Here is a 19,987-nt window from a genome sequence, read left to right as displayed (position 1 = left end):
GGACAGTTTTACTTCTTCTTTTCCAACTTGGATGCCTTTTATTTCTTCTTCCTGTCTAATTGCAATGGCTAACACTTCCAGTACTATGTCGAACAGGAGTGGTGAGAGTGGGCATCCCTGTCTTGTTCCTGTTCTTAGGGGAAATGGTGTTAGTTTTTGTCCATTGAGTATGATGTTGGCTGTGGGTTTGTCATATATGGCTTTTATTATGTTGAAGTATGATCCTTCAATTCCCACCTTGCTGAGAGTTTTTATCAAAAATGGGTGTTGAATTTTGTCAAACGCTTTTTCTGCATCAATTGATATGACTATGTGGTTTTTTTCTTTCAATTTGTTTATGTGATGTATCACGTTTATTGATTTGCAGATATTGTACCATCCTTGCATCCCTGGGATAAATCCTACTTGGTCATGGTGTATGATCTTTCTGATGTACTGCTGGATCCGATTTGCTAAGATTTTGTTGAGGATTTTGGCATCTATGTTCATGAGGGATATTGGCCTGTAATTCTCTTTCATTGTGTTGTCTTTACCTGGTTTTAGTATTAGGGTGATGCTGGCTTCATAGAATGAGCTTGGAAGTGTTCCTTCCTCTTGGAATTTTTGTAGTAGTCTGAGGAGGATAGGTTTTAGTTCTTCCTTGAATGTTTGGTAAAACTCCCCTGTGAAGCCGTCTGGTCCTGGGCTTTTGTTTGATGGAAGCTTTTTGATGACTGCTTCAATTTCTCCCATAGTTATTGGCCTATTGAGATTTTTAGATTCTTCCTGATTAAGTTTTGGAATGTTGTATTTTTCTAGGAATATGTCCATTTCCTCCAGGTTGTCTAGTTTGTTGGAGTAGAGTTGTCCATAGTATTTTTTAACAATCATTTGTATTTCTGTGGGATCTGTTGTTATTTCGCCTCTATCATTTCTGATTTTGTTGATTTGGGTCCTTTCTCTTTGCTTCTTGGTGAGCCTGGCTAGAGGTTTGTCAATCTTGTTTATCCTTTCAAAGAACCAGCTCTTTGTTTCATTGATTTTCTGTATTGTTTTTTTGGTCTCCATGTCATTTATTTCTGCTCTAATCTTTATTATCTCCTTCCTTCTGCTCACTCTGGGCTTTTCTTGTTGCTCTCTTTCTAATTCTTTGAGCTGTAGACCAAGCAGGTTTTTTATAAAAACATTTTTAATTGATTTTTATAGAGAGTGGAAGGGAGAGGGAGAGAGAGAAACATTAATCAGCTGCCTCATGCAGTCTCCTATTGAGGATCAAGCCTGCAACCCAGGCATGTGCTCTGACTGGAATCAAACCGGCAACCTTTCAGCGCATGGGACAACGCCCAACCAATGGAGCCACACTGGCCAGGGCAGCTATGCAGTTTTTTGACAGAAAGCAAAGTTGCTTTGAATGACCTTCGAACAGTGCTCCGAGCCAGACCCGAGGGCTCCTTATCCCCTTCACTGCTGTATCTTGGGTAACAGTAGATGGTGGGCTATGGGAGAAGGGGATGACAGCATAACCGTCTCTGTCATACACCAGATCCGCGGGACTTTAAGGAATAAATGCCAGCGGGAGAGATGTAACATTTTTTCTGTGTAAGTTGGCTTTGGTGACTCAGAGCGGTTTGAACTAGACTTGGGAAGCCGCTCGGTATCAGGAAGGAAGGCAAGAACGCACGTGGACTTCGTTGATGAACCGCTTCCATGCTAGTGGCAGCTGGGCTTCTGCGGGCTCTCCTTGCCAAGGGCCTGTAGTTGGGGGCCACACGGTTCACCCCACTCCAGCATTTGGGAGGCTAGGCTGGAGGAGTGCATGACATGACACAGACTCTGGAGGAGAGACAGCCTGTGCAGTAGAAAGAGCGGACTCTGGAGCCCATAACACCTGAGCCCAGGCTGTCTCCCATGTCCTGCTGCGCGGCCTTCGGCAAGTTCCAGTGCCCCTCTCTCTGCACGTCAGCAGCCTCATCTGTAAAACAGGATCATGTTGTCCCCTTTCTCATGGTTGACCAGGATCAAATGAGAAAATGTGTAAGAAACGTGACACACAGTTAGTGCTCCGGGAACGTAACTCTCTCGCCTTGTGGCATTGTTAATGACTAGAGGCCCGATGCACGAAATTCGTGCAAGAGTAGGCCTTTCTTCCCCCGGCTGCTGGCACCAGCTTCCCCCTGGCACCCAGGACCCGGGCTTCCCTCGCAGCCCCGGCTTCATCCGGAAGGTTGTCTGGAAGGACGTCCGGTCAAACTAGCATATTATACTTTTATTATCATAGATTATTGGGCAACAAGGTTTCTTTTCTGCCCCTTCCATTCAGACCATGCTCACAGCTCCCTTGAAGGGATCCTATTAACTGTGTGTGTGTGTGATTCTCACAATGACCCTGTGAGGTAGACAGCGAAGTGATTGTTATCAGGTGACGCTGAGGCTTGGAGGGGTTTGCATCTTCCCCCTACCGAGTAGGTGACAGGTGGTGGACCCAGGAACTAGAGCCAGCTCTCTGACCCCTAGTTCAGGGCTCTTCTCTTTCCACAGCCTGCTCTTGGAGAGCAGGGACCGACCCCCTGAGGCCCAGTTACCTGTACCAAGTAGGTACTATATTGGGCTCAGCCGGGTGATTGTAAACAAGAAATACTCCACCAGGTGTCTCCTTCTCACGACTCTGAATCCTTCTGCTCACCAAATGTGTGGGGTTTCTTTTCCACGCCAAGCATTCTGGGTGTCCTATAACTTAAGTCAATTCGGACACTGTCTCTCTGGAGATAACATCAGACCCCACAGGTTAAGGGCTCAGTCCTGCAAGGCTGCCCCTCTCACACCTCAGATGCCAATCACAAGTCCAGGTTGTCACCTGTGTTTCTGACCCACTGGCTATAGACTGGAGGTTCCTACAACTCCCTCCTTACATTTTATTAATTTGCTAGAGTGGTTCACAGACCTCAGGAAAATAGTGCACTTAGTAAATTACAGTTAATTATAAAAGCATTTAACTCAGGAACAGTCATATGGAAGAGACATGTAGGGTAAGGTATATAAGAAAGGGTGTGGAGCTCCCATACCCTCACCACCATCTTCACGGAGTCTGTCTGAACCTCATCCCTTTGAGTTTTTGCGAAAGCTTCATTCCATAGGCATGGCGATTAAACCATTTGCCATAGGCGATTAATTCAACCATATATTTAGCCATAAATACTACTCAGCCTTAAAAAAGCAGGAAATCTTGCCTTCTGTGACAACATGGATGAACCTTGAGTGTATTATGCTAAGTGAAGTAAGTCAGACAGGGAAAGAGAAATACCATATGATTTCACTCATATGTGGAATCTAAAAAACAAGGAAAATAAAACAGAAACAAACTCATAGATACAGAGAACATATTGGTGGTTACCAGAGGGAGAGGGGAATGGGGGGACCAAATGGGTGAAGGGGGTCAATTGTCTGGTAATGGATGGTAATTAGACTTTTGGTGGTGATCACTTTGTAGTGCATACAATGTGGAACTATAATGTTGTACACCTGAAACCGATATAATGTTTTATATCAAATGTACCTAAAAGGAAGAAAGAAGGAATAGCAATACACTCCTTTCACCTTTATCACTCCAGAACTATTTTAGGAACTGGAGTTATTTGAGGACCAAATAATAATAATGATGATGATGATGATGATGATGATGATGATGATGATAATAATAATAATAATAATATAATACATATAAATATATAACAATGATAATATAATAATATTTATTATGACAAAAGATTCTCCCATTGCTCTGATCACTTAGGAAATCACAAGGATCTGAGGAGCTGTGGTCCAGGAGATTCATTTCAAAATACAGTTCTCCACTCTTCTCCACCCACAATGCACTATACTTGCTCTTTAATTATTACACGCTCTGCGAGGGCAGAAATCATGCCCACCTTCTCCACCATGGTGGTCCTAACATCCAGTACTGAGATTGGCATGTGGTTGGTGGCAAAAAAATACTTGTTGAATGGACATTTATATAATTTCTCCTTTGAGAATTACAGAGGTATTTTTTCATGTTTTATAAAGGGGCCTGATATCATCTCACTTAGGCTTCTCAGGGTTAAAATCATTTCTTACCCAATCAATTGATAAGTATAGATAAAACAAAACAAAGCAGCTGTCTTAATAATCATTATAATAGTCATTTATTTAGTACTTACTGTTGTCACTTTTTAAGAACTTACTGTGTGCCAGGCTCTTAATCTGTGGCACCCATCAGCAGTGTTCTCAGACTCTACTCAACCTTCAGGTTCAAAGACGGCCACAGGCCACACTTGGCTCCAGTCTGCAAGGCTCTAAGACAGGAACCACAGTTTGGTACTGGGTCATATCAAGTGCTCTTTATCTGCGCAACAGTCCACACACAGAGCAGCTCAGATGGACGGAGACAACATCTCACGGGGCAGGTACAGGATTCCTCTTGGCTTAAAAGCCTTCTGCCCCACAAAGGCCAAATGCTCTCATAACAATTCCATAGGGACATCTTTAAGGGTCTCTGCAGGAGATAAGAAGAGAGTCACCTCACTCAGGGAAACCCAAAGCTATGGCCTCCCACCTAATGTTTATAGTTCTTTCTACACACAAGCAATCTACCAACCATAGATTATTTTTATCATAAGAAATACTGCTCAGTAATATATTTGACATGCCACCATTATCAGCTAACTAGGGGAAAAGAACTAGAGAGTTAACCTAAGGCCAAATTTAATGCAAAAGGGGAAATGATAATTACTTCTTACCTATCATGACCCCCGTTTTGCATATAATAAAACATAGGCTCAGAGAAATTCATCAAGTGTCAGAATGAGGATTAGAACTCAGGGCCCAGGCTGCATGGCTATTTTCATTGTTAGCCTATCCAGCATAACTAGGAGAACATCTTTTCATAAAAACAAAGTTCATTCATAAATTACAAAGCACAATTGTAGTATTATGTTTAGATCACATTCTGCTTTGGACTCTGCCAGCTGTTGGCATTTCCTTAGTACAGGTTGATGGAACCTGTCACCTTCACCAGTGCCTATAGAGCAAGCTAATAGAGGAGATGGAGACAAAACTGGGAAGGCTTTACATGCTCAGTCAGGCCCCCCCTGGCCCCTGCCAAAACCTTTTGGTCATGCATGCTATCAGTATAATATTTTTGCAAACACACTCCTCATTACTATTTTGAGATTATGTATATACATTTATGATGTGTGTTTATTGCCACTTTGTTATTCATATTTTTTATTCTTTTAAAGAAGACCCTTTAACATTTCTTGTAACACTGGTTTGGTAGTGATGAACTCCTTTAGCTTTTTCTTGTCTGGGAAGCTCTATCTGTCCTTTGATTCTAAATGATAGCTTTGCTGGTTGGAGTAATCTTAGTTGCAGGTTCTTTCTTTTCATCACTTTGAATATTTCATGCCAATCTCTTCTGGCCTGCAGAGTTGCGATTGAGAAATCAGCTGACAGTCTTATGAAAGCTCCCTTGTGGTAACTAACCACTTTTCTATTATGGCTTTTAAAATTCTCTCTTTGTCTTTAACTTTTGGCGTTTATATTATGTAGTTTGGTGTGGGTCTCTTTGGATTAATTTTGTTTGAGATTCTCTGTGCTTCCTGGACTTGTATGTCCATTTCCTTCACCAGGTCAATTCCTTGCTCTCTCTCTTCTCCTTTCAACACCCCCATGATTTGAATGTTGCTTGAAGTTGTCCCAGAGGCTCCTTATACTATCCTCATGTTTTTGTGTTTTTTTTTAAAAAAATATATCTTTTGTATTTATTTCAGAGAATAAGGGAGAGGAAGATAGAGAGCTAGAAACATCAATGATGGCCTGGCTGGCATAGCTCAGTAGTTGAGTGTTGACCTATGAACCAGGAGGTCATGGTTTGATTCCTGATTGGGGCACATGCCTGGGTTGTGGGCTCAATCCCCAGTGTAGGACATACAGGAGGCAGCCGATCAATAATTCTCTCTCATCATTGATGTTTCTATCTCTCTCCCTCTCCCTTCCTTTCTGAAATCAACAAAAATATATTTTTTTTAAAAAAGAAAAAAACATCAGTGACAAGAGAGAATCATTGATCAGCGTTTGCAACCTGGGCATGTGCCCTGACCAGGAATCGACTATGACCTCCTGGTTAAAAGGTCGATGCTCAACCACTGATCCACACTGGCAAGGCTATCCTCATTTTTTTTGGATTCTTTTTTCTTCTTACTGTTCTGATTGGGTGTTTTCTTCTTCCAAATTGCTGATTCCCTGAAATGTATTCTTCATTTCAGTTATTATATTCCTCACTTCTGACTGGTTCTTTTTATTTATGTTTTCTATATCTATTTTTATGTTTCCTATCTCTTTATTGACATTCTCACTAAATTAATCTAATCTTCCCCAAAGTTCATTGTGTATCCTTATAATTGGTATTTTGAACTCTTCATCTGGTTGATTGCTTGTCTCCATTATGTTTAGTTCTTTTTCTGGAGTTTTGTTCTGTTCTTTCATTTGGGACGTGTTTCTTTGTCTCATCACTTTGGCTGCTTCCCTATGTTTGTTTCTATGTATTAGAGAGAGCTTCTACGTCTCCTGGGCTTGGTAGAGTGGCCTTATGTAGTAGGTGTCCTGTAAGTCCAGTAGTTCAGCCACCCTGTCACCTGATCGGGGCACTCCTGGTGCACCTCGTATTATGGGCTGTGTGCGCCCTCGTGTGGCAGTTGAGCCTGGATTGCTGTTGGCACTTCAATAGGAGGGATTTACCCCCAGGCCAATCAGTGAGGACTGGCCCTGACCACCATGGAAGATCTACTGTGCAGGGCCGACCCCAGGGAGCAGGACTCACTTTAGTGAGGCTCTGGTGCCTACTGAGTTCACCCTTTGAGTATGTCACTTGGGGAGGTGGTTGGGTGGTGCTCTGGGGTGGTCTGAAGCTGTCCACGGGGTGCACTGGCTCTGGGGCCTCCTGAGTGGAGCAGGCTAAGGTCGTCTGCCATGCCTGGGGCCATCCAGCATGAGCCTCTGTCATACTTAGTAAGAGCCCTTTTTGCTTTCATAACTGTTTTGAGTTTCAGTAGAATTCCTAATCAATCCACAATAATAATTGTTAAATAACATATATTGAGTACTTACTAGGCGACAAGCACTATCTGAGTCCTCTGTTTATGTACACACCTCACGTTCCCAGGTGGCTCTGTTATTGCTGTCATTATTCCCATTTGCAATGAAGAAAACTGAAGTTCAGGTGTGTTATGTATGTAACTTTTCCAGAGTCAAAGGTATGAAGTGGCTCAGTAGGGTTTTAAACCAAACCACCAGAGGCTGCATTCAATGCCTTCTATGTCCCTGCACCCTGGGAGCTCTTTCTGTAATTGAGGAGGGTGTGTGACTATCAATTCAATAAAAGACTAGTATGGATATTTGTAAGTTCTCTGAAGAATATGTAACATCCAATTTCTGTCTTCTCTCTCCCAGGAGCCCTTTGGGATGAAGGGATTAAGTTAGAGCTTTAAATCAATTTTCTACTAGTATTTTGTAAACAAGTAACAACCCTCCACACCAGTTTTGTTGTAAGCCTGTGAGCCGGGCCAGGGGGGGTTGGGTATGTTAGGGGTGACAGGGATCCTGCTAAGACCAGCTTTGGCAGAATTCAGCAGCCCTGAGCTGTGGGTTTCGGTGGCTGGGTGCCCAGGGTTACAACAGTGCTAGACGGCCAGAGTCCTGGCTTGCTTTCTTAGAGCTGGAGAGGCCTGAAACAGTAGGGAGGCGTGTGGATTTGCTGCAACATGGTCATTGTTAGGCAGATCACATGACATCTGTAAGCTGCTCAGGATATGGTAGAGGCTTAATACAAGTACAGGGAATAAAAAAAATGGACAAGGAATTTTGACTTATGATGTCTGACAGTTATTGAATAGGGACTCTCGAGTTAGCCTTTCTATACAGGAATTATAAAATCCCTACCTAGTGTAACCGATAAAATTGATGGGATCTACATTTTTTGACATGGAAAGATTTTCTTAATATATTATTCCATGAAAAAAGAGTAGATTTAAAAAGAGATTTTTTTTAAAAAAAGTAGATTTAAATAGGACATGTTTCTGTTTTTGTGTTGTTATTGCTATGTAGTTATTCAGAGAAAAATATCAGAAAAGCTATATACCAAAATGCAAATATAACTTACTTCTATAGGAGTAAAGGTGATTTTAATTTTTTATTACTTGCCTGTCTTTTCTGACTATCTTGTGGTGAGTTTGCATTGCTTTTATAATTAGAAAAGTAATTTTTACCCAGAGATCCTACCCTATTTCAATTAGACAGGGGAAGAGAATGACATGGTGATGAAGAGCATACTTCTGAAATTTGGGCTTTTGGAAGCTGTTTTGGCTAAGTTCTTTTAAAAAAATTTTTTTTATAAGAGTTTATTGGAGTCTGGCCTGTGTGGCTCAATGATTGAGCATCAACCCATGAACCAGGAGGTCACAGTTCAATTCCCCGTCAGGCATGTGCCCAAGGTTTCAGGCTCGATTCCCAGTAGGGGACATGCAGGAGGCATCTGGTCCATGATTCTCTCTCCGCATTGATGTTTCTATCTCTCCCTCTCCCTTCCTCTCTGTGAAATCAATGAAAACAAAACCAAACATAAAAAGAGTTTGTTGGAGCCAAACTGACGACATATGCCGGGGAGCCAGATCTCAAATGCTCTGGCGAATAATAGTTTCTTAGGCATTTGAAATGAAGGAGGGACCATATGGAAGTTGGAGAAGGTGAGGTGGGGATTGGGTTACAGGATAGTTAACAAGATGATGTGCTCTCCTGAGGGTGACTATCCCCTCGGAGGGCATTACTCCTGTATTTTGGTGGGGAACATTCTGCCCACGGGCCATGGGAGGCCCGAGAAATCATCTGGCCTGGCCTGACAAGGCCGTAGGGGTGAGTAGTACGGCCCACAGGTGATGTTATAAATATCCAAACAGCCCTTGGCAGAGAAAAGCTTCCCTACCCCGAAGGCCCAAGAACAATGGGCAGGGCTAGCTGAACCCTTCCACTGAAGAAGGTATCGGCCTGGGCAGGACTGCCCACCGTGACCTGCCCAGTTAGGACCTTAGGAGCAGACCACCTATTTTGCATTTCTATTTGATTTCCTCCCCAAAGAACCCTTTTTAGACCTCATCTTAAGCAGAGGAGACTGTGGCTGGTGGCGAGGCACCCCCTGCAGACAGGCTCCAAGGAGTTTTTTCTAGAATAATATCCTCCTAGAAACCTTATGACGTTTCACTTGGGGTTGCGGATTTTTCTGGAAACAGGGGCCGAGAGCTCCCCACTGGTGAGGATATGAGTGAGACCGATGAGCCCCTGACTGCCTCCTCTGGGCTTTGCTTCCCTCCAGGTGTCCCGGCCCCTGCTGCTGAGGGCAGAAGAGAAGAAAGGCCCCGGGCACCGCCGGTGTCCTCCACCATGGGGCAGAACTGCCAACGGGCCTGGGTAAGGTCTGCCCTCGCTCTCCTCTGGCTTCATAGGGTCACAGGCACCATGGCCCCTCCGCCCACTCCCGCACGGTGTGACGTTGGGGGCTGTTGTATAGAAGGGACACCCTGGACCCAGAGCACAGCAGGGACATGTGGTGAAACAAGGCAGCAGCCCCTCCGGTCAGGCCTCTAACCCTCTGCGCAGGTGAATTCTCACCTGGGCCGGGTAGGTCCTGACCTCGGGACCGCTCACCTAACCCCTTTGGTCAATCACTTCCTGGCCGGTTATGCTGTGAAGTCACGAATGTGTGCTGAGCCCAGGGGTGTGGCGGGATTTTCTGCTGCCATGTGAAAGCCGAGCTCATTCTTGCCTTTTAGAGCGAGCTTCGCTTCTCCCTGGACGGTGAGCACACCCTGGAGAATGCTTATAGGACAAGTTATGTTCTCACTTTATTTATTTATTATTATTTTTTATTTTTTAAAATATATTTTATTGATTTTTTTACAGAGAGGAAGGGAGAAGGATAGAGAGTTAGAAACATCGATGAGAGAGAAACATCGATCAGCTGCCTCCTGCAAACTACCCCCTGGGGATGTGCCCGCAACCAAGGTACATGCCCCTGACTGGAATCGAACCTGGGACCCCTGAGTCTGCAGGCCGATGCTCTATCCACTGAGCCAAACCAGTCAGGGTGCGGGCTCACTTTAAATGGACCTGTGCTGCACAGGGCCCATCTGGAGCAAGAACTATGGTTGCTCCCTTTTTACAGTTTGGGAAATTGAGGCACAGTGCGGTTTAAGCCCAATGACACACAGGGCTGGGATTTACAGAGCACTCTGCGGACCCAACTCAGAGCAACGTCTCAGTCCCTGCTGTGGCCTGGCCTGTTTGCCTCGGGGTGACTCTTAGTTCCCAATTAGCATCTGAAAGTGGGGAGGGGGTGCAAGCTCAAGGAGCTGCTGTCACCCTGTGAGGAGCCTGGGCAAGCCCAGAGCAGCAGGCCGCTTCCCTCGGTCCTCCAGGGCGGATTAAAAGTGCTCCTTCATCATCTCTCACAAGGGCTTTGCAAACCCAGCTTAGACGCGTCCTTCCTAGTGCACAGATGCATTCCATCCCACTTCTAACGCCCAGCCGGGAGCTCCGTCCCAGTCTCATTTGCAGAATCCAAGGCTGCTGTTTGGTTGCAGTGGAGAGTGGAGGCCAGTAAAGGCATAAACCTGCAGACTCTCCTTGGCCCCAGGACCTCCTGGGCCTCGTCCCTGTCTTCTCCTTTGCTCCCCAGGTGAAAAGCTTCGCCTGCGCTGGGAAACGGAAAGCACCTCCCCAGCAGGAGGTTTGTTTGAGATGGCATTGCCAGCTCTCAGGGTCTCCAGTGCCCGTTCCTCTGCCCCTGGCTGCCCTTGCCTAGCTTTGCCAGCCCAGGCAGAATGCCACCAAGAGTTTAAAGCAGGCCAGGCCAGCCTTGGAAGGTGGCACAAAGCAGCCAGTGTCACAGGCGCCACGCGGCAGTCAGCAGGCTTGGACGCTGGCGCCCGGAGTTGAGTGTCGACCAGTGGGTCTAGAGCTGGTACCTGGGGGTCCAGAGAGAGGAACACAGGCTCTCGAGTCTCAGACCCAAGAGGAAACCCCGCAGGTAGAAATTGGTTTGGCCCCTTCAGCGGCCCTGGGAAGCTGCAGGTATTGCCTGGTGCCTCTATAAATCCACGATCTTTACTGTAGCTCCTGCCATGTAATGAGCAAGTCCTCTGTGCCGGCCACTCCACTTTACACAGTCTCTTTTAATTTTCACAAAGGCCCAACGTCATTCCCATTTTATAGCTGGGAAAACTGAGGCTTGGGAAAGTTAAATTACTTGTCCAGGTTTGCACAGCTGATCAGGGCATAAACTCAGGTCTCTTTGACTCTACACCTGAGCTTTTTTTTACTCCCACAGCAAACCCAAGGCTAAAGGTGAGGTGTGCTACTCCAATCTTAACTTTCTAAAGACAGTTTTATTTGGAGGGGTTCCAAGCTTAGAAATGTGCTCTGGATATTGAATATATCCTCCCTCTTAATTTAAGGAAGGGCCCGAAACTGCATGGTCCGTTTAGTTTCTTTCTCCGTGGCTCCCTGGCTATTCCAAGCCCCAGACAATGGTGTTTTTCACTGTTGCCCGACTTCTATTTCTCACGCAGGCCTGTAAGTATCTGCAAGGCTTCATTAGAACCCCTGAAGCAGGAAGTTTGCTCTCACGGGGATAGCCGTGTACGACCGAGACTGTATGAGTCTAGGTCACGTGGAAAACTTGCCTGGTTTGTCCTGGTCACTCGGGCTGTCTGGGATGCCTTCCCTTGCTTCCCTGGGGCCAGGGTTTCTGCGAAGCTTCTTTGGTTTGGGGCCTACTCAGAAGAGGGCATGGCCTTTCAGTGCATGACCAGCAAACGCTCACTGAGCACCTACCCTAGGCGAGGCAGGACCAGAGTGCTGAAAAGGTGGTCCCCGCCCTTCAGGGAGGACACGTGGTCACCTCTGATTTTACAGGAACTGTTGGCACATCTGAGGGTTGCTCTGCAACCTTTTAGTAACTTCCTTATGAGGTAGGATCGCCTCTTGTGCTCTGTCACTCTGGTTTCATCCTTTCTCACCCACCAGGGGTGGTGGTTGCAAGAATCCCAAGAGCAGCCAGAGAGGACCAACACAGGGTTTCTCAAGCCTGTGCCAAAGCGACTCACATGACCAATCCCCGAATCCCTGTGGCTGAAGACTACACCAGGACCTGGGTGCAGGGAGGAGAATTGTGTGGCTGCTTTTTGCATACAATTTACTACTACACCCTTCCTAGCCCTTCAGCTGCCACCACAAAGAAATCCACGTGGGCCTCTCTCTTGATTGGCAGCAACTTCCAAATCTGTGAGGAAGGGATGGGAGGGCCAGACGCTGACTCACCCTTCCCAGACCAAGAGCTGGTCGCTACTCGACGGCCATGTTCCCGCCACGCTCGTCTGGGAAGCATTGCACCCTGTCATTTTGGGGACATGGGGGGCCAGTGGTTCAGCAGGGACAGGGCCTGTGTTCCCAAAGCTCCCCACCCTCCCCTGCAGCGCCCCAGCCAGTGAGTGCTGTGCCTTCACACTGACGCATCCGTGTTCTCTGCTGGATTGCGGGCCCCCCAGGAGTAGAGGCGCGGTTGTTTTCCATCTTTGGACCTCCTCCTCCTAGAACCTCCTCCTCCTAGAACAGTGCCTGGCACAACCACGTTTATGTGAACACATTCAGGAACTGGACATTCGTCAGCTCTGCTGCGTCTCACCCTGAGAACCGTTAGTTATGTGAGAACTGGCTCAGCGGCTTCAAGTGACTGGTAGTTACTTCGCTTTCTGAGCACGAGTCCTTAGTGATGAGCATCCCTATGGTGTGAATGCAAGTTTCTGAGATGCCTCTGTAACACCTGACCTTGTCCTGTCTTTCTTTAAGGATTCAGGATGTCAGAAATCAGTCCGGCCGCACCTTACTGAAAGTAAGGTAAGAAACCGAAATGCTCTTTCCGTCTCCTCCTGTAACATTTTCTGCAAAAGAGAGATGCGATGTGGCGATGCTCTGCGGGAATTCTGACCAGGGTTTCTGTGCACCAGGCAGCCCTGCAGGCTATTCCCATGGGTGAGGAAGAGCGCTTGCCTGTAACCGGCTCCTATGGGCCCAGCCTACCCCCCAGGGCCAGTGCTTTCTGAGGGGCCTTGGCCTTGGTTAGGAGGCTCCCTTCTTGGCCCTTTCTTGGAAACAAAATGCTGGGTATCAGGGCTAACCATAGCCCCCCTGCCTTGGCGCTGCCTGGCAGACTGGCGTCGGGAGAGACTCTGGGAGAGACAACGGGATGGTCCCTCCCCTCTCCTTTCCAACGTGCAGAAGGGAGAGTGGAAGGCACCCTCAGCCAGCTCAGGGGAAGAAACCAAGGCAAATGCCCCACCCGGCCCCCCTGGGAGGGGCAGCTGCTGCCATGCCTCCCTCTGGCATGTGATCTGTCTCACTCTCTGCTTGGTTTGAGAATGCCCTTTGAAAGAGGTCTCTGCCAAGCCCGGCAGCCTGGCTCCGTGGTTGATCATCCACTACGAACCAGGAGGACTCGGTTTGATTCCCTGTCAGGGCTCATGTCCAGGTTGCGGGCTCGATCCCCAATAGGGGGCGTGCAGGAGGCAGCCCATCAATGATTCTCTCTCATCATTGATGTTTCTATCTCTCCCTCTCCCTTTCTCTCTGAAATCAATAAAATGTATATTTTAAAAACTGTTAAAAAATAAAAGAGGGCTCTGCTGAGCCAGGGTCCATGCGCCATGCTTCACCAATCTAACCAAATATTCGGTCCAAATATAGGGGAGAGGTCTGGAACTGCAGCAGCATTGGGCCTGGGTGGCATAAGAGAAATAAGGAAAATATGGAAAAATTCACCTTGTTAGAGTGGCAGGGTAACCTTGTAACCTTGGAAAAGTCACTTAACTTCCTTGTGACTCAGTAGTCTCATCTATAAAATGGAGCTATAACTAGTATCTTCCTCACTGGATTGTTCGGAGGGTCAAATAAGTTATTAAGCCCTGGCCGGTGTGGCTCAGTAGGTTGAGCTTTGTCCCATGCATTGAGAGGTCACTGGTTTGATTTCCGGTCAGGGCACATGCCTGGGTTGAGGGTAGGGGGTGTTCAGAAGGCAGCCGATCGATGTTTCTCTCTCATCAATGTGTCTCTCCCCTTCTCCCTTCCTCTCTCTCTAAAAATCAATAAAAACATATTAAAAAATAAGTTATTAATGTAAGTAAAGAATTTACAACAACACCTGGCATGTAGTATGTTCTACCTAAGCACTAGCTGTTATCATTAAAAAGCCAAACGTATTTAGTTTAAAAAGCAGCCCTTATTTTTACTTCTCTGGGTTAAAACTTCTTTTCCTTTAGGAACTTAGGATGGTAGAAGATGGAAATTATACCTTTAAAAAATATCCCTTCATAGCAAAATAGAAGGTCAGGACGTAGTTCTTGCTTGTTTGTACGTTTAACTTGCTGGGCTGTGAAGCCCCACAGCCGGGACTCTGCCTGGGTGCTGGCATGAGCCTCTCCCTCTACCTGTGGGTATTAATTCTCAGGGGCAGGACTGAGGTCCTTCTGTTGGCCCCACGACGGCGGCTGTGTGTGGGCACTGGGGAGAACTATCCCAGGAGACTCAGGGTACCCAGCAGGGCCATTTGAGATTTCTCTGTTCCAACAAGATATGGGCTTCCTCTGGGGAAGGAGTGGGCCCGAGATAAGAAGCAGGGCTGGAGCCGTGGGCAGGTCTGGGCAGTCTGGTTAACCCTTCTCCCGCTAGGGCGTTGTTCTTTCTGTGGGTGAGGCTTGTCAGGTTCACAGGCGATGGAATGAGGACGAGGTGTCCAGGAAGGGACACCAGACTGGCTTTCCTTGGCTCCCCTGAGACTGTGGTCCCCAGAGGGGATCAGAAGCCTTCTTGGGACAGAAGCGGAGAAAGGTGTCTCTGGGGCCAGCCCCTTTCTTAGCCAGGTAAACAGGCCAGGGTGAGCAAGAAGCAGGCAGGCAGGGGCCTGAGGAGGTTGAGACTCAGGTGAAGCAAGAGAGGTGCCTAGGACGTAGGGTGCGAGGTTTGGGTGCAAGATTTAAATTTTGCAAACCTAGGCACCTCTCTTGATTTATCTTTTTTAAAAATATATGTTTTTATTGATTTTTAGAGAGAGGGGGAAAGGGATGCAGAGATAGAATTGTCAATGAGAGAGAAACATCATCGATTGACTGCCTCCTGCATGCTCCCCACTGGGGATCGAGCCCACAACCCAGACATGTGCCCTGACTGGAATCAAACTGGTTCCTGCGCTGATGCTCAACCACTGAGCCACACTGGCCGACTCAGCCCTGCTTTCTCTTAATCACAGCCCTAATACCTGAGGCCTTCTTCCTATAAATTCCAGTTATCAGTTGAAAATTTAAATGCGGGGCGGGGCGGGGGTGGGGGGTGGGAGGTAGTGCGCCGAGTCAGCAGCGTGTATCAGTGAAGTGGGTGGGCTGGGCGGGGCCTGGGGCAAGCTGCAGCTCCCCTGCCCTGTCTGAAGGGGGCAGCAGGCCCTCATTTCTAGCTGATTGTGGCCTCAATAACCTCCTAGGCCCTGTGTGGCGAGACCTCAAATGCCAGAAACCTGTATTTTAAAGTGACATTTCCTAATTTTCAAGTGTTGGCTCATATTTTTAAAACGTTGATGGGCCAAATAAAATATGTTACAGACCATGTTTCAACCTGGTGGGTGCCTGTTTACAACCTCTGTTATGATGTTGTCAGAGGGCAGAACTTTGGGCAAATGGAAGAGAAAGGAGGTGGGCTGAGAATGTCATCATACAAACCCAGCAACGCTAGGGGCTGGGCACCTGTGGTCCCCTCTTCCCCCAACAAATGCATCAGGATTCCAAGATGCCGCCGTGGTTGGACACTGGCCTTAATTTTTTTTCACTTTCTCTTTCTTTTTGAGACTTTAAACAGCTCTATAACGCCCATAATCCTAATGACTGATTAAGTGGAGATAATGGTATTTGCTCTTGTAACCTCAGCAGCCTGTTATCAGGAGAAATGAGGGAATAAGTGAGAAACTGGTCTGCTAATGCCAACGTTAGGCAAACGTGGATGTTACGATGTGCTCCCAGGTGCTGGGGGACAGCCCTGTTCCACAGGAGCAGCGGTTCTCAACCTTGGCTGCACATAGAATCACCTGGGAATCTTTTTAAAATGCTGATTTCTGGGCCTCATCCTCTGGAAATTCTGTTTCTTTGTTATGGGGTGGGGCCACAAATTAGTAACAAACAGAATTTCTGGAGGATGAGGCCCAGAAGTCAGGATTTTAAAAAGATTCCCAGGTGATTCTCATGTGCAGCCAAGGTTGAGAACCACTGCACTGGAGGGAGTGTCCGGCTCAGATGTGAACGGTTACACTGGCCTGGCTGCAGCTCCTCGTCTCTTACCAGCAGGTGGGATTTGCGGGGTGGCAGCCTGGCATGGTCCGGCCCCTCCCACCTCCTCTAACTTGTACAAGAGGAAGCCCAGTAAATGAACAAAGAAACCCAGGGGACTCCAGGGAGAGGGGAAGGCCACCTGGAGGGTGAGGGAAGGAGCCGTCTGGAAGGAGACGTCCTGTGGTTGAGGTCTTTGCTGCTCTTCATAAGGGCCCAGCGAGTAATCAGCAAGAGGGCGTAGTGGCAGGCTAAGAGCTACGTGACAGCAAAAAGAGACAGAATAATCAAGGAATGCGTGAGGTGATAACTGCATGACAGCGGGGTCACAGTGAGCACGGGCTCTGCCTCAGGAAGATGTCTGATTGGGGCAGATAAGGCTGGCCCCCAGAAGACAGTCAACGACTTCAGCAGTTTGTCATGACTCAGTGTCACTTATCTGAGGCCCAGGCTGCAGTGAGGTGGTGGGAAGGATGGACAGAGCACCGGCTGGGCATCAGAACTGGGTTTGAGTCCCAGCTCCAATTCTACCACAACCTGACCCTGGGCAAGATGGCCCACCGGCTGTGCCTCAGGTTCTGCGTGTGTAAGGAAGAGTCTTGTTCTAGATCTGGATGGACTCCGAGTTTGCCTGGTGGCGGTGGTCCTAAGTCTGGGGTGAGTAGTCCTGGTCGGGGAAGGCTTTATGGGGAGGGTGGGTGGGCAGGCACTTGATCAGATGGAGATGAGTGGAGAAGGCAGGGCAAGCAAGGAAATGTGAGCAGGGACTCAAATGGAATGGACATGGTGGAGGCTGAGGACAGCGGGAAGTGGCTTTGCTATGACCACGGGTGAAGGAAGAGATAAGTGGGGGAGAGTGGAGTCAGATTACAGACGGCCTGGGACACAAGGCAGAGATGTTTAAAGTGGCTCCATCTGGAAGGAGGGGTCATCCTGGGGCAGAATTACTATGTGATTAGGCTGCTTTTTAGCAGGAAAAACGGGGCCTGGACCTCAGAATGACTTGGATGGAGGGAAGCCAGGAATCAGGGAGGCAGCTAGAAGACTCCGGTGATATTTCTGGCATAGGACGGTGAAGGGGGGCGGGGGGGAGTTGGTTGGGGGTTGGAAGGAGGCAGTGGGTCAGACCTAGAAATATTGGGAAATACTGATAGGCCCTGGTAGGCCTTGAGGCCTGGCTGCATTCTTGTGGTGGGGAGGAGTGAGTCACCTTGAGTAGTTTCTCACTCAAAGACCAGGGAAGAGCCTGAGTGGTGTGGCTCAATGGTTGAGCATTGACCTGTGAACCAGGAGGTTATGGTTCGATTCCCGGTCAGGGCACATGCCCAGGTTGCAGACTCGATCCCCAGTGGGGGTATGCAAGAGACAGCCAATCAACGATTCTCTCTCATCATTGATGTTTCTATCTCTCCCTCTTCCTTCCTCTCTGAAATCAATTAATAATAATAATAATAATAATAATAATAACCAGGGAAGAGAAAGCACTGGCAGCCTCCCTGCCTGCAAACATTACGTGTCAGTGCCACTGAGAGGGTCAGCTTCAGCCTGGCTCCGCTCAGAGACCTCAGCTGTACTGGGGGCACCATGGTGGTGCAAGCAGGGGCTGGGTTAAAGGGTGTGCATGCTCTGGATCACTGGGCTCATTCCATTTTGAGTGCCAGGCTCTATGCAAGGTTTTGGAGCAGCGTGTTTACATAAGAATGTCCAAACTGATAGAAAATTTTTATAAGAGTTTATTTGAGCAAACTGACGACATATGCCAGGAGCAAGATCTAAAATGCTCCTGGAGAAAGCGGTTTTGAGCTTCCTTTATGCATTTAAAATGAGGGGGTTGGAAAAAGCAAGGAAGGGGTTGGATTGGAGGATAGTTAGGATTATGTGCTCTCGCCCTAGCCGATTTGGCTCAGTGTAGAGCATTGGCCTGTGGACTCAAAGGTCCTGGGTTTGATTCCTGTCAAGGGCACATGCCTGGGTTGCCGGCTCGATCCCTAGTAGGGGGTGTGCAGGAGGCAGCCGATCCATGATTCTCTCTCATCATTGATGTTTCTATCTTTCTCTCCCTTCCTCTCTGATATCAATAAGAACATATTTTGAAAGATCTTTAAAAAGATTATGTGCTCTCTTGAGGGTTAATATTTCTTTGGAGGGATATTACTTCCAGTATTTTAAAGGTGTGCAAACCTAGATGCACAAGAACAGTGGACAGGGCTGGCTTAAAACATCTTACTAAAGAAGTTACAGGCCTGGGGTGACTACCCACCGTGAGCAGCCCTGTTAGAAATTTATGATCCGACCACCCTGTGGGGTTACTGCCCACAGAACCCCGTCTGTGTCCACAGAGCAATTAACAGCACAGTTCTCAGTCCTCATGGAGCAGCCACCTGTGCGGCTGGCAGAATCCTATTTGCTGGACTCAAATGGCACTCGAGAACATCCAGATTGTTCCCAGCCACCCAATTTTGCTTTCTGGCCATGTAGATAGTGGTTTTTTGTTATTTTTAAAGATGGTCTTTTATTTTGTTTTGTTAATCCTCATGGGAGGGTATTTTTCCCATTGATTTTTAGAGAGAGCAGAAGATTCTCCATTGAGCCTGTACTCTGCTTTCCATAGCAAGTAAATATGCAATACCTACTTTGCACATAAAATGTCTGACTACTTGGCTGTTGGAGATTTGTACTTCAGAATATAAATGTACATCAGTTTTTATATTTGTGAATTCATCTGTGGGAGGAGTAAAGACAATCCAAGAGTATTTAATGATTAGTGTGGTTTTCCTTTAATTCTATAAGTATTTGAAATAATATTTTTATATAGAGAGAGCGGAAGGGAGGGAGGGAGGGAGAGAGAGAGAGAGAGAGAGAGGTGGATGTGAAAGAGACACATGAATTGGTTGCCTCCACCTGGGGATCGAACCTGCAATCCAAGTACATGCCCTTGATCAGAATGGAACCCAAGACCCTTCAATGCACAGGCCGATGCTCTAACCACTTAGACACAGTGGCCAGGGTGGTAATGTGCTTGGTGGATGCCAGAAAACCTCTGTGTTCCTGGTTTATAATGATACTATCAAGGGGGTAATTCCAGGTTTTGTAGAATTTAGAGCTTAAATAATTTCAGGGAGCCTCTTTGGAAAATAATTCAAAATTACAAACATTAAATTGCTAGGTGCTTGCAGGGACTAGACTGGGGGAATTCAAGTGAGAAGGCCGAGGTTTAAACCTCATCAGCTCCCCAATCTTATGATAATACCTACTATTTATTAAGCATATATTGTAAGTGGGTATTCCACGACCAAGGGGGAGGGTGGGCATTAGTGTCTCCATTTTATGGATGAGGATGCAGGCTCAGAGAGGTGACTCAAGATGTCAGTCATTAGGCCAGGGGCTGGGGGCTGTGCTCTGGACTGAGGGATCTGGCCTCAAGGGCCTCCTCTGAGGTCCTCTTCAGCAGGCGATGGCAGGGGCCAGGCCCCTAAGGTTCCCGAGGAGGGCTGTCCTGGATCTAAGCCATCTCCCGATTCCCACGTCACCTTTCCTAGGCTTGGCCAGGGGCCCTCAGG

Source organism: Myotis daubentonii, chromosome 13 (assembly GCF_963259705.1).
Source record: "Myotis daubentonii chromosome 13, mMyoDau2.1, whole genome shotgun sequence".
In the NCBI taxonomy this organism is placed as follows: Eukaryota; Metazoa; Chordata; class Mammalia; order Chiroptera; family Vespertilionidae; genus Myotis; species Myotis daubentonii.
This window is presented reverse-complemented; position numbering follows the sequence as displayed.